This window comes from Chenopodium album, chromosome 5 (assembly GCF_948465745.1).
Source record: "Chenopodium album chromosome 5, dcCheAlbu1.1, whole genome shotgun sequence".
Taxonomy (NCBI): domain Eukaryota; kingdom Viridiplantae; phylum Streptophyta; class Magnoliopsida; order Caryophyllales; family Amaranthaceae; genus Chenopodium; species Chenopodium album.
In genome coordinates, this window is record NC_137838.1 from 65,339,468 (window position 1) to 65,350,449 (window position 10,982).

Sequence of the window (10,982 nt, forward strand, 5' to 3'; positions counted from 1 at the left end):
CACCGGTTTTGAACCGGTGTTAAAATTTTCAGTTTTTGGCACCCCTCAATAAGGACCGGTTCAAAATCGGTGGGAAAAGCCGGTTTTGAACCGGTGGCAATTTGCAATTTTCTACTAGTGCGAATTGAATGTTGTTATAACTTATAAGGAGGTTTATGATAAATTTTTCGAGAAATAAGTCCATAGATACATACCTATATTTATGTTTAACCAAAGCAATAATTAGACACATAGTACCACACAATAATGTTGCACTTTTTATTTATGCCATATATAGATCTTGACTAACCAGCAAAGATCTTACAAAGTAGGATATATAGTATCCACCATCAACCATGCAACATTACAAAATATATAATTCGACAATAATAAGCCATCATAGGGCATAATAGCTTAGAATTTAGAGGCATACTTCGTCGAACATCATACAAACAAACCCCATGCAACAAGGATCAGTAATAGCATTACACTCTTCTCCACCTCTCTTGCACTTGACCACTTCTTCAATAATCACTTCCTTATTATTAGGTTCTTTCATGACCACTTCTTCAACAAGGACTTTCACCTCATTTGCTTCAGTTTCTGCTAAAGTCAAAACTACGAGTACAAAAAAATAATTAGATAAAAAATAATTAAGTTCCTCAGTTGGTAATTTAATTACCATATTTTTATCATAGATAGATATACTCCCTTTGTGTTTTAATAAGTGTTACAGTTTGACTTTTTCCACTATTCACAAAATAGTTTTGACTTAATTAATTCATTAATATATATATATATAACACAAAAAAAAAAAAACAAAAACAAATGATATTGTATAATACATTGTTGGATTCGTTACAATGTATACTTTCATAATATGAATTTTTCTAGAATTTTTTTAACATATGATTAGATAAATTAATGATCGAAGTTATGTCTTTGCAGCGTGCTTAGTCAAACTGTAACATTTATTAAAATACGAAGGGAGTACTACATGTGAATAATGTGATAATCCATGGGACTATAACGCATTTTTAGCACCACTAAACCTCAAATGAGACTATGAGACCAAAATAGCCAAATGACGTCAATTTAAGGGACCAAAATGTGTTTTTAGTTAGCTATACAAGTAAACTATTCTTTACTTTTTATTGTTAAAGCTCAACTCTTTGCAAGAATTAGCTCTTCGAGAATGCGTTGCAAGCCTAGGATTCGTATCATCTAACGTATAATCCCCGCCGGGTTGACCCCAAAGGCCGAATTCTATGGTAGAGAATGTTGTAATAATAATTGGGCCAAACACTTAACTCATGAATACGTTGTGCTCAGGCCTCTCTTGGGGGAGTCCCTTCTCTCCTCCACCCCCTTGAACAGGCTTTCCGCGGTAAATATTCCATTAGATAAACATAGTTGATTCATCAAAATGAAAAACTTGTATTTTCTCATACTTTCAATGGAGCTAATTCGTTCTTTAACTTACGATTATGTATTAAAAATTAATAAAAAAAAAAATAAAAATCATACATATATTGCATGCATAAAGGGTTTAGACAAATATAAATTAAAAAAAAAAAAAAAAAAAAAAAGAAACCTAGTCTCCCGCTTTCTCTCTCTTATCTCTTCAAAACCATAGCCTCCATTGTGAATTTTTAAGGGGTTTCTATCGGATTTCACCGGTTGAAAGCCCCAATTGTTTATTTTTTCTTTAAGTTTCCTTTAATCGTTAAGTTATAATAATGTCTCCCTCGAAAGAAAAGATTTATCTTCTTCAAAAGATAAGGTTTTTTGAGCTCCTTTGAAAGAAAAGGTTTTTTGAGCTCCTTTGAAAGAAAAGGGTTTTCGAGCTCCTTCGAAAAAAAGGTGTTATTTGAGTTTTGATAGTGTCTCTAGTTTTACGGGGCTATGATTGATTATTTCGGGTTACAAAATCATCACAACAAGAAATTTTTTCTTCACAATATATTAAAGCTAGCGTAGACGGATCCACTCAAAAAACTGTATGAGACAACAAATCGAGAATATGCCAAATTGTTATATTTATGTATTTGGATTCTTAGCACTTCTCCGATTAATTTTTTTTATTTTGTTAAATCTGTTTTAATTATCGTTATATATCAATTGTAGATGTCGTATGACTTTAATTTATGAAATTTAGTGTCCTTTTGAAACCGTTTTCAAAAAAAAAAAAAAAAAAAAAAAAAAAGGTTTAGACAATCAACTTAAGTAAGAAAATATAAAATAAAATTTAATCAAGAAGAGACGAACCTGTAGCACTCATTAGTAGTGCTGCAACGATGACCAGCTTAAAATAACTAAAAACACCTCTTTTCATAATATTATTTACTCTCTCCGTTTTTAAATATTTGCTCCACTTTTCTTCTCCGGCCGTTTTTAAATATTTGCTCCATTTCTTTTTTTGGAAAGCTTTTACAATATTTAATTCATTTCTCACACTTGGTGGACCCAATATAATACTCTCTCTCCTCCTATTCTTTAACTGCTTTTGCTTTTTACAATTTTTTATTTTCTCAACTACCCCACTACCTCCATATTTTATTACTCTCTCCAATTTCTTCTAAAACTCCGCGCATAGATAAATAGAGTAAGTATTTAAAAACGGAGGAAGTATTATATTCCGTAATATTATTGTTGGTTGTTGTATGCATCATTTGTTCATAAGTTGTCTATATAAATATACAATTCCTTGGGCAATTACATAAAATTTGATAATAGGCCCCTTCAATTCACTCATCAAATAACAAAGTGACAAACGTAGCTCTCCACTGTTGTACTTGTTCCTTGCTTGTGCCTCGTGTAATTTCATCACCTTGCGTACCCTCATGACCTCATTTATGTCAATACCTTATTTCATGCAAAAATATGGTATAATTAGGACGTTGTGGTTGGGGTGGACATGTAGTTTGTCGGCAAAAATTAGATTTAAGGGTTTAAATGTAACCGGAGTGTATCGTTTTTATCAATATGGATATGGGTCTTCAAAATTTGGACCCGACTTATCCGGGTCGTATACGGATCCTAAGTAGAATAACGGATCTGGATACAGGTCTAACCAAAATACCCGTATTCAGATCCGTTTGCCTGTTTTTTGTAAAAAAAAATAAATAAATAAAATTACTGTTTTTAGGTAGTAAGCCCAGGCGCCTATCCCACAAGAGGCCCACAACGCTTAACTATCTCACTCTCCTAAACCCTAACACTAGTACACAGTAAACTACATTCTCTCTCTACTGCCCCAGCCAAACCCCAAAATCAACTCTCTCACAGTCTCACTCTCTCTCTATCCCGCTGAATCTCTCTCAACAATACGCGGTGACCGCTAGTTCACATGCCCCTCTTCAACATTTTGATTGAACATCTTGAGTTCTTGACTGTAATTGTAGGCTATGGTGAAGAAGCAAGCCAACCACCCCAATTGAATAATAAAAGTCGGAATCACGACTTACATTTCCAATTCTTCTCAGATTCATCTTTATTATTTGCATTTTAAGGATTGTAAGTTGTAATCATCATTAATCAATTAAATGGTCTGCCCATTAGTTGATTTACACGGATTTCTTTTAATAACAACCAATAATTTTGATAGTTTTGATTAATTTATTATTATTATCATATAGTTCTCTTGTAAATAATTTCTTATTTCACATTTTTATAATTGATGTGTTTTAAATGCTTAATGCATGCATTATTTTACTTGAAAATTATTTTTGTTACATTATATTTTTTTGCAAAATGTATAGGATCCGTCTAGGACCCGTTTAGGACCCGGATCCGTTGGTCCCGACGGACATGGATACGGATCTCTATTTTTATACCCGACGGATTCGGGTCGGATATGGATCCACTTTAAAAAAACGGATCTGGATCTCATAGGATCCGGTCCAGATCCGACCCGTTGCCATCCCTAGTCGTATATGGTTAGGTTTTTTATCAAATTGTTGCCGGAGTAGTTTATTTTACTAAATCGTTGCTAAGGTATTTTTTTATTTACCAATCCGGTCAATTAGTTGTTTATTGTATACAAGATTCTCTTTTATATTTTTATATTGTAAGAAAACTACAAGTGGGGTGGATGATGAGGAAAGAGAAAATGTGGGATTTTATTGAATTTTGGGGTTTGTGAACTCAAAGAAAATATAGGAATACATGTTTTTTTATTAGTGGACTCATGTCATATTTAGTAATGCGCAGGTATTTTAGGACGGACAAAAATTGAAATTGTGTTAAATATTCTAGGACAAAGGGAGTATGATAAATCACATGCTTTCTCCATTTCACAAATATTTATTATTTTACTAAGTTTTACAAATATTATAATTTTTTTATTTATACACGTTTTCTTTCCTTCTCTCTTCTTTTCAGTTATCACTGCCAGCCCCCTTTCTGAGATTTTGGTGGCCTAAGGGCAAACTATCAATTTGGGGCCCTAATTTAGAAGTGATGTTATAGAATTTTGAATTATATATAAGGGTAATGCCAAAAAATGCAAAAAGGAATTTTAGGGTATGTTTATTAACATCATAATTCACAAAAAATTAAATATCTTTTTTTTTATATAAGTTTAAAATTACAAAAAAAAAAAAAAAAAAAATCACCTTTTTTTTTATCTAAAACCATCTGCTTCCACCATAGTGTATATCGTATACAATTATTTATTAACATCAAAACCCATCAATTTTTCGGGGTAAAAACATTAAACCATTAAACATGCACACAAAAAATTGTTTATCTTTCAAACACAAAACCTATCAATTTTCTGGGAAAAAACTGCCACACAAAAATTCTACTGACATTTTGACAATTACATAAAAAACATGGATAACTACGCCAAAATTTTCATATAAATCCCTAAAAATTAAATTAGGAACAAATAGACTGAACCTTCAAGAGGTATGATGAATTCCTTAAAGCTTTTGGATGGAAAGTTTTCCCAATTGTTACTTTCTTTCTCTTCTTGATATATTTGATTTTAATATGGGTTAGAGTAATTGGGAAATTTGAAATTTTTGATGTGGTTATTAAGGAATTGAAGCGAATTAAGGGAGTAATATAAATTTTTGGAGTAATTTTATTGGAAAATTGATAAATTATTATTTTATTGGCTAATTTAATTTACAAATTCTAGGATTATAAATTTTTTGGAGTAATTTTATTGGCTGTATTTATAAAGCTTTCCCAAACTTCTATTTTTACCATTATTATTTGACTGTTAACTACATTATTATATTTTTTTTATTTATATTCGTATGATGCACATTTTCTATTAATAATTATAAATAACATTTAATCTTCTATCATAATAATTTTTTTTTAATGGTAATAATTATTAAATTAATCCGTGCATTTCTTATTCAAAATATTTTTATCTTTTTAAATTTTGTTAATGTTTCATTTTATAGAAATTATATTACCTCTAACTTTAAAAAGCCGTTTAAAAAAAAAAAAAACTTATTTAAAAGCCGGTTTACAATAACTAATTGTAAATCAGCTGTGAGTTTGGGCCAACATGTGCAAGTAACTCAATTTTTAACATCAGCTTATGACAATTCCATTTTTTTCTCTCTCCTTTCTTTTTCTCTCATCCCCTCCCAAATTAAAATGTACCCACTTTCCGTAACTCTTTCTCCTGAATTTTTCCTATCTCATCTCCATTGATGCACACTTCTTTCTTACATTTTCTTTTTCTAATTTTTTTATAATCTTTTTGTTCATTTCTTTAGTTAGTTTTGTTCTTTGAGAAACTATAAACCTGGGCTAGACTTTGACAAACCTTATTAATTTCTAGTTATGTTGGCTTAGCTTCGATGATTTTGGCTATGGAGGCTATCTACAAGTATTTTTTGTGACTCATAGGGTAACTTTTGTCGTCGCTTTGCTCGGTGAGATGGTCAGAAATGGTGGAATCGACTATGGTTTCAGCGCTATCGGCGTCGCTAGTAGTGGTTCCGGCGGCGACTTTTGATTTGTGATGAGTGATTGTACTGTTTTTTCATGACTATTGTTAATTTTGTGTTTATTTTTGTTGATTTTGATACTCTATTTTGCATATGTAGCTTAATTACTTTTGTGAAAAATAAGAGTCACTTTTGTGAAAAAAGGGTCACTTTAGTTAAAAAAAAAAAGGTTACTTTTGTGAAGAAAAAAAAAGGTCACTTTTGTGAAAAAAAAAAGGTCACTTTTGTGAAAAAAAAAAGGTCACTTTTGTAAAAAAAAAAAAAAAATGGGTTATTTTTGTGAAACAAAAGGGTCACTTTTGTAAGAGAAAAGGGGTCACTTTTGTAAGAGAAAAAGGGTCACTTTTTGTACGAAAAAGGGTCACTTTTCGCAAAATGTTCGATGTACAATAAAATTATTGTAAACCTGGGGCATGCAAAAGTTTTTGTTATTCTAATCATTTTTCATATTTCATTACCAACATGCTTTATGTGCAATTTATCACACCATGTGGCCGCTTTTATAAGAACAAAATAACATCCATATATAACACTAGTCGAGTAACCCTTGTAATACTGATCGATTTACCCTTATAACATAGACTAAGTAACCCCTACATGCATCAACACTGACGAAGTAAATCTTGTAACAATAACTAGTTAACCCCTTTAACACTAATAAAGTAACATCTATGATGGTTGGCCACGATAAACTACACATAAGACTATAAGAGTTTGTGTTTCACTATTATTTGTATATAATCTAAATTTGAACATTTTTAATAATTTTTATTTGAACGTCAATTTGATTTTTTTTCCGTCTAATAGTTTTTTTTTACTATCATATTCTATTTTACAGAGGTTTTTCAGTGCGGCAGACCATATGGTGCGGCAGGGGTTACTTATAGGGTGTTACTTGTATGAGTTACTTGTATTCTGAGGTTACTTGTATGTGTTACTTATAGATGTTACTTGTAGGGTGTTACTTGTATTCTGGGGTTACTTGTATTCTGAGTAACCCCTACAAGTAACTCCAGATCAAAACCCTATACCAAACCAGTAACACTTAAAAGTAATCCCTGACCAAAACCAGTAACACTCATACAAGTAACCCTTGACAAACCTAGTAAAACCTTACAAGTAACTCCTGCCGCACCATGTGGCCAGCCGCATACAAAAATTTGTGTCTATTTTAATATATATTTTATTACACAAAGTTTCATATGTGATTGGGGTGATTTGGTCAAGGGTTAGTTATTTGGTCGGCCAAGATTTACTCAATCGGTCGGGGATTACTCTGTTGGTCAGAGATTATTACCTGCTCAGGAATTACTTGTGTGTCACTCGACCACACGGCGCGGCCAACAACACAAACAACCCGCTGATTTTATATAACTACTTTTGTTATTATCTTTTTTCGATCGAATCAAAGATTGGTTTTTTTTATTAAAAATTTGAAAAAAATACATCCCACTTTGTCTACTCCGTACTATTTTAAGGGGGAAAAGTATTGTGTAGAATGGATTCACGTGAGTCCAATCATACCCAAAAAAAAGTAATCGTTAGAAATTAGATAATAATGGTCAGATATTAGATAATAAGTATCAGAAATTAGATAATAAGTGTTAGAAATTAGATATTTTTGGTCAGGTATTAGATAATAAGTATCAAAAATTAGATAATATTAATCAGATATTAGATAATAAGTATCAGAAATTAGATATTAAGGCCCTGTTCTCTTCACCTTAAAAAAATAATATTAAGTAAAAATAAGTCCAGTTCAGTAAAAATAAGTTCAGTTTAGTAAAATTAATTTCAGTTCAGTAAAAATAATTTCAGTTCATTAAAAATAAGTTCAGTTCAATAAAATTCAGTTTTCTTAAAGAAGAATTATAATAGAAAATCAGTAAAAAAATAATTTCAGTTCAGTAAAAATAATTTAAGTTCAGTAAAAATAATTTCAGTTCAAGAAAATTAAGTTCAGTTCAGTAAAAATAAGTTCAGTTCAGTAAAAATAATTTTAGTTCAGCAAAATTAAGGTGAATCAAACAGGGCCTAAGTGTCAGAAATTAGATAATATTTGACCGGTATTAGATATAATAAGTATCAGAAATTAGATAATATTGATCATGTATTAGATAATATCGGTAAAAAATTAGATGATTTTCTACCCCATGATCAACTGAATGTCCCTGACATTCTAAAGTGCAACAAAAGCATTGTGAAATTGGATTTAACTGAATGCTATCTTGTGAGAGATTACGAAGATGACTTGGAGTCAGAGTTCTCGGTCTTAGAGAAGTTGATCTTGAGATATTTGGATATAAACGATCAGATGCTTACTAAGTTAGGGAGGATCCGCCCCAGATTGAGCTATCTGAATATGCGGAAACCAGGAACGTGACAGAAGCAGGGTAAAGGAAGTGGTGAAATCGTGTAAACGACTGAGATACTTGTCCTTATGTTGTAAGAATACGTATATCAATGTAATAGCATGGAGAGAGGATGGGGAAGGGAGGGTCGCCGGCCGTCGACAGGGGACTAGGCAGTGGCATTGGTAGGGGATGAATGTGTGCATTATAAACCGGACTCACGTGAATCCGTTCTACACAAAACCTTCTCTTAAGGGATAATGATAACTATAAAAATTTAATGTTCTAAAAAAAATCGTTCAAGTGAACCACTTTGTAACTCAATTTCTCTCAAGTCTTATGGTCTCACTCTAGGACTATACTACTAGAGCTATTTGTTTGTAGTAAAACAACTGGCAGCTATATCTCTATATTCCCACAAAAAATCGCACCTCTCATAGGTTAAGCCAATCCATGTCCGCAGGTCAAGGCTTGAAAGTAGAGAAGGGAAGATTAGTTCGTTATTTAATTTACAAAATTTATAAAATCATGCATATATTATTATTATTATTATTATTATTATTATTATTATTATTATTATTATTATTATTATTATTATTATTATTTTTTTTTTTTTTTTTTTTTTTTTTTTTTTTTTTTTTTTTTTTTTTGAGGAAATTATGCATATATTGTATATAGGCTAATTCTTACATAATCAAGTTATTTAAGAAAATACAAAACGTAGTAAAACAAAACGTAGTAAAATTTAATGAAGAAGAGACGAACCTGTAGCACTCATCAATAGTGCTGCAAAGATGACCAGCTTAAGATAACTGAAAGCAACTCTTTCCATAATTGTATTTCAATTCTATATTTCTATTATAGGTTGTTATTGCTCAGTTGTTCACAAGATGACTATAAATACTATAATTTCTTGGGCAATTTCGTGAATTTATACAAAAGGCCCTTCACTCTTACGAATTATAAGAGGAACTAGAAATGGAGGAAAGTTATGCATTTACTAATGCATAACATTGATTAAAATATTATAAAAACACATGATAGAGAGAGAAAAGAGGAGAGAGATAGGAAGAGAGAGGCATGTAGGTGGACCACACCTATTTTTTGGTCGGATTGTATCACGTGATGGGGGACCACTTGCTGATTGTTCCACTGAAAGTTTATATAGTACCATTGAATCCTCAGTGGTACTATTTACGCATAAATTTAGTACAACTGAATACATATATAATACCATTATGTGCACATATAGTATCACTGTATATTCAATGGTACCATTTGATCATCCAGTGATATCAGAATATTTATTAGTTTGTACATATGCATAATTACATGAATACCCTTTGTTATGCATTTCTAAATGCCTAACATTCCTCCCTTTAAAATTCCTTGAATTATAATAACAAAGTGACAAGACGTGGCACTTGCCAAAGTTACTATATCTGTCTCCCTGACCCCTAAAATATCAATAATATTATTTTCTTTTTTTAAAAAAAAAAAAAACCAATAATACTATCTCATTAATGTCAAATTGTCAATATCAAATCTCTTTTTGATAAGAAAAAAAAATATATTAATAATCCTTTCGTTTACAATAATTGATACAATTATTTTCGTCCGCTCTAGAATAACTAACACGTTACCAATTATAGCACAAAACACCTAATTAGAATTTTTTTTAGTTGCATCACTTTTCTTTTTGGAATGTTTTTTTAAATGCATCACTTCTATTTTTGGTAACTTTATACTATAATTTATCATTTATTTCTCTTACTTTAAAAACTTATTTTATCATTTTTCTCTCTTATATGGTCCCCACTAAATAATAAAAACATATATCCTCTCTCACATACTTTATCTTTCATGGTCCACATCTTACTTTTACTATAATAATTTATTCACCACTCACAATATTATATTACTCTCCTAAAACTTTGTGCAATTTAAAGTGATGCAAATAAAAAAAACGGAGGGAGTAGTATTTTCCTTTCCTCAAAAAAAAAAAAAAAAAAAAAAAAAAAAAAACTTCTTCTGTTTTTAAATACTTGTTCCGCTTTCCTTTTCCGGCTGATTTTAAATACTTGCTCCATTTTCTTATTTGGAAAGTTTTTAGAATATCAATATTATCTATACTATATACTAAAGTAATCACCAGAGTTATCCCTTAAGTACACATGTCACATTCACAACAAAAATTTTCCCGCCCAAATATTTTTTAGCTTTTTTTTTAAATTTCTTTTTTTTCCCTTAAAAAATAACATGATAAAAAAAATTTAATGAAAAAAAACTTACAATAATTTATAAAATATTTTAAATAATGTATCTAACATGAGAATTTTAAGGATAGGCATGATATGAATTCAAATTCAAAAATAAAAAATGTTACATATAAGCCATTTCATTTAAACTAACTCCATTTTAATTGAATTTTATTAATTAATTAATTTATTTTTATTTTCAAGTCTTATTATTATAAATCCGTGCATTTGCACGGGGATAAAACTAGTTATATACTAAAAGACACACCAGCAATGACACGTGTCATCTCCTGGTGTGTCTTTAATTATTATTATTATTTTATATAAAAAAAATCTATTAATTAAGGAAGCAAATCAATTTCAAAAATAATATTATTTATGGTACATATTCCATATTAATGTAGTATATTTAAAGTAAA

At 30.3% G+C, this 10,982-nt stretch overlaps 1 long non-coding RNA gene across 1 annotated transcript; it reads right to left on the reverse strand.

Annotated features, from left to right (window-relative positions):
• Positions 1-234: 234 nt before the first annotated feature.
• LOC145630869 (uncharacterized) lies at positions 235-9,250 on the reverse strand. Its single transcript, XR_014112292.1, has 2 exons — positions 9,071-9,250; positions 235-597 (listed from the first exon to the last, which is right to left on the reverse strand). It is a non-coding gene; the product is annotated as an uncharacterized LOC145630869 (long non-coding RNA).
• Positions 9,251-10,982: the final 1,732 nt, after the last annotated feature.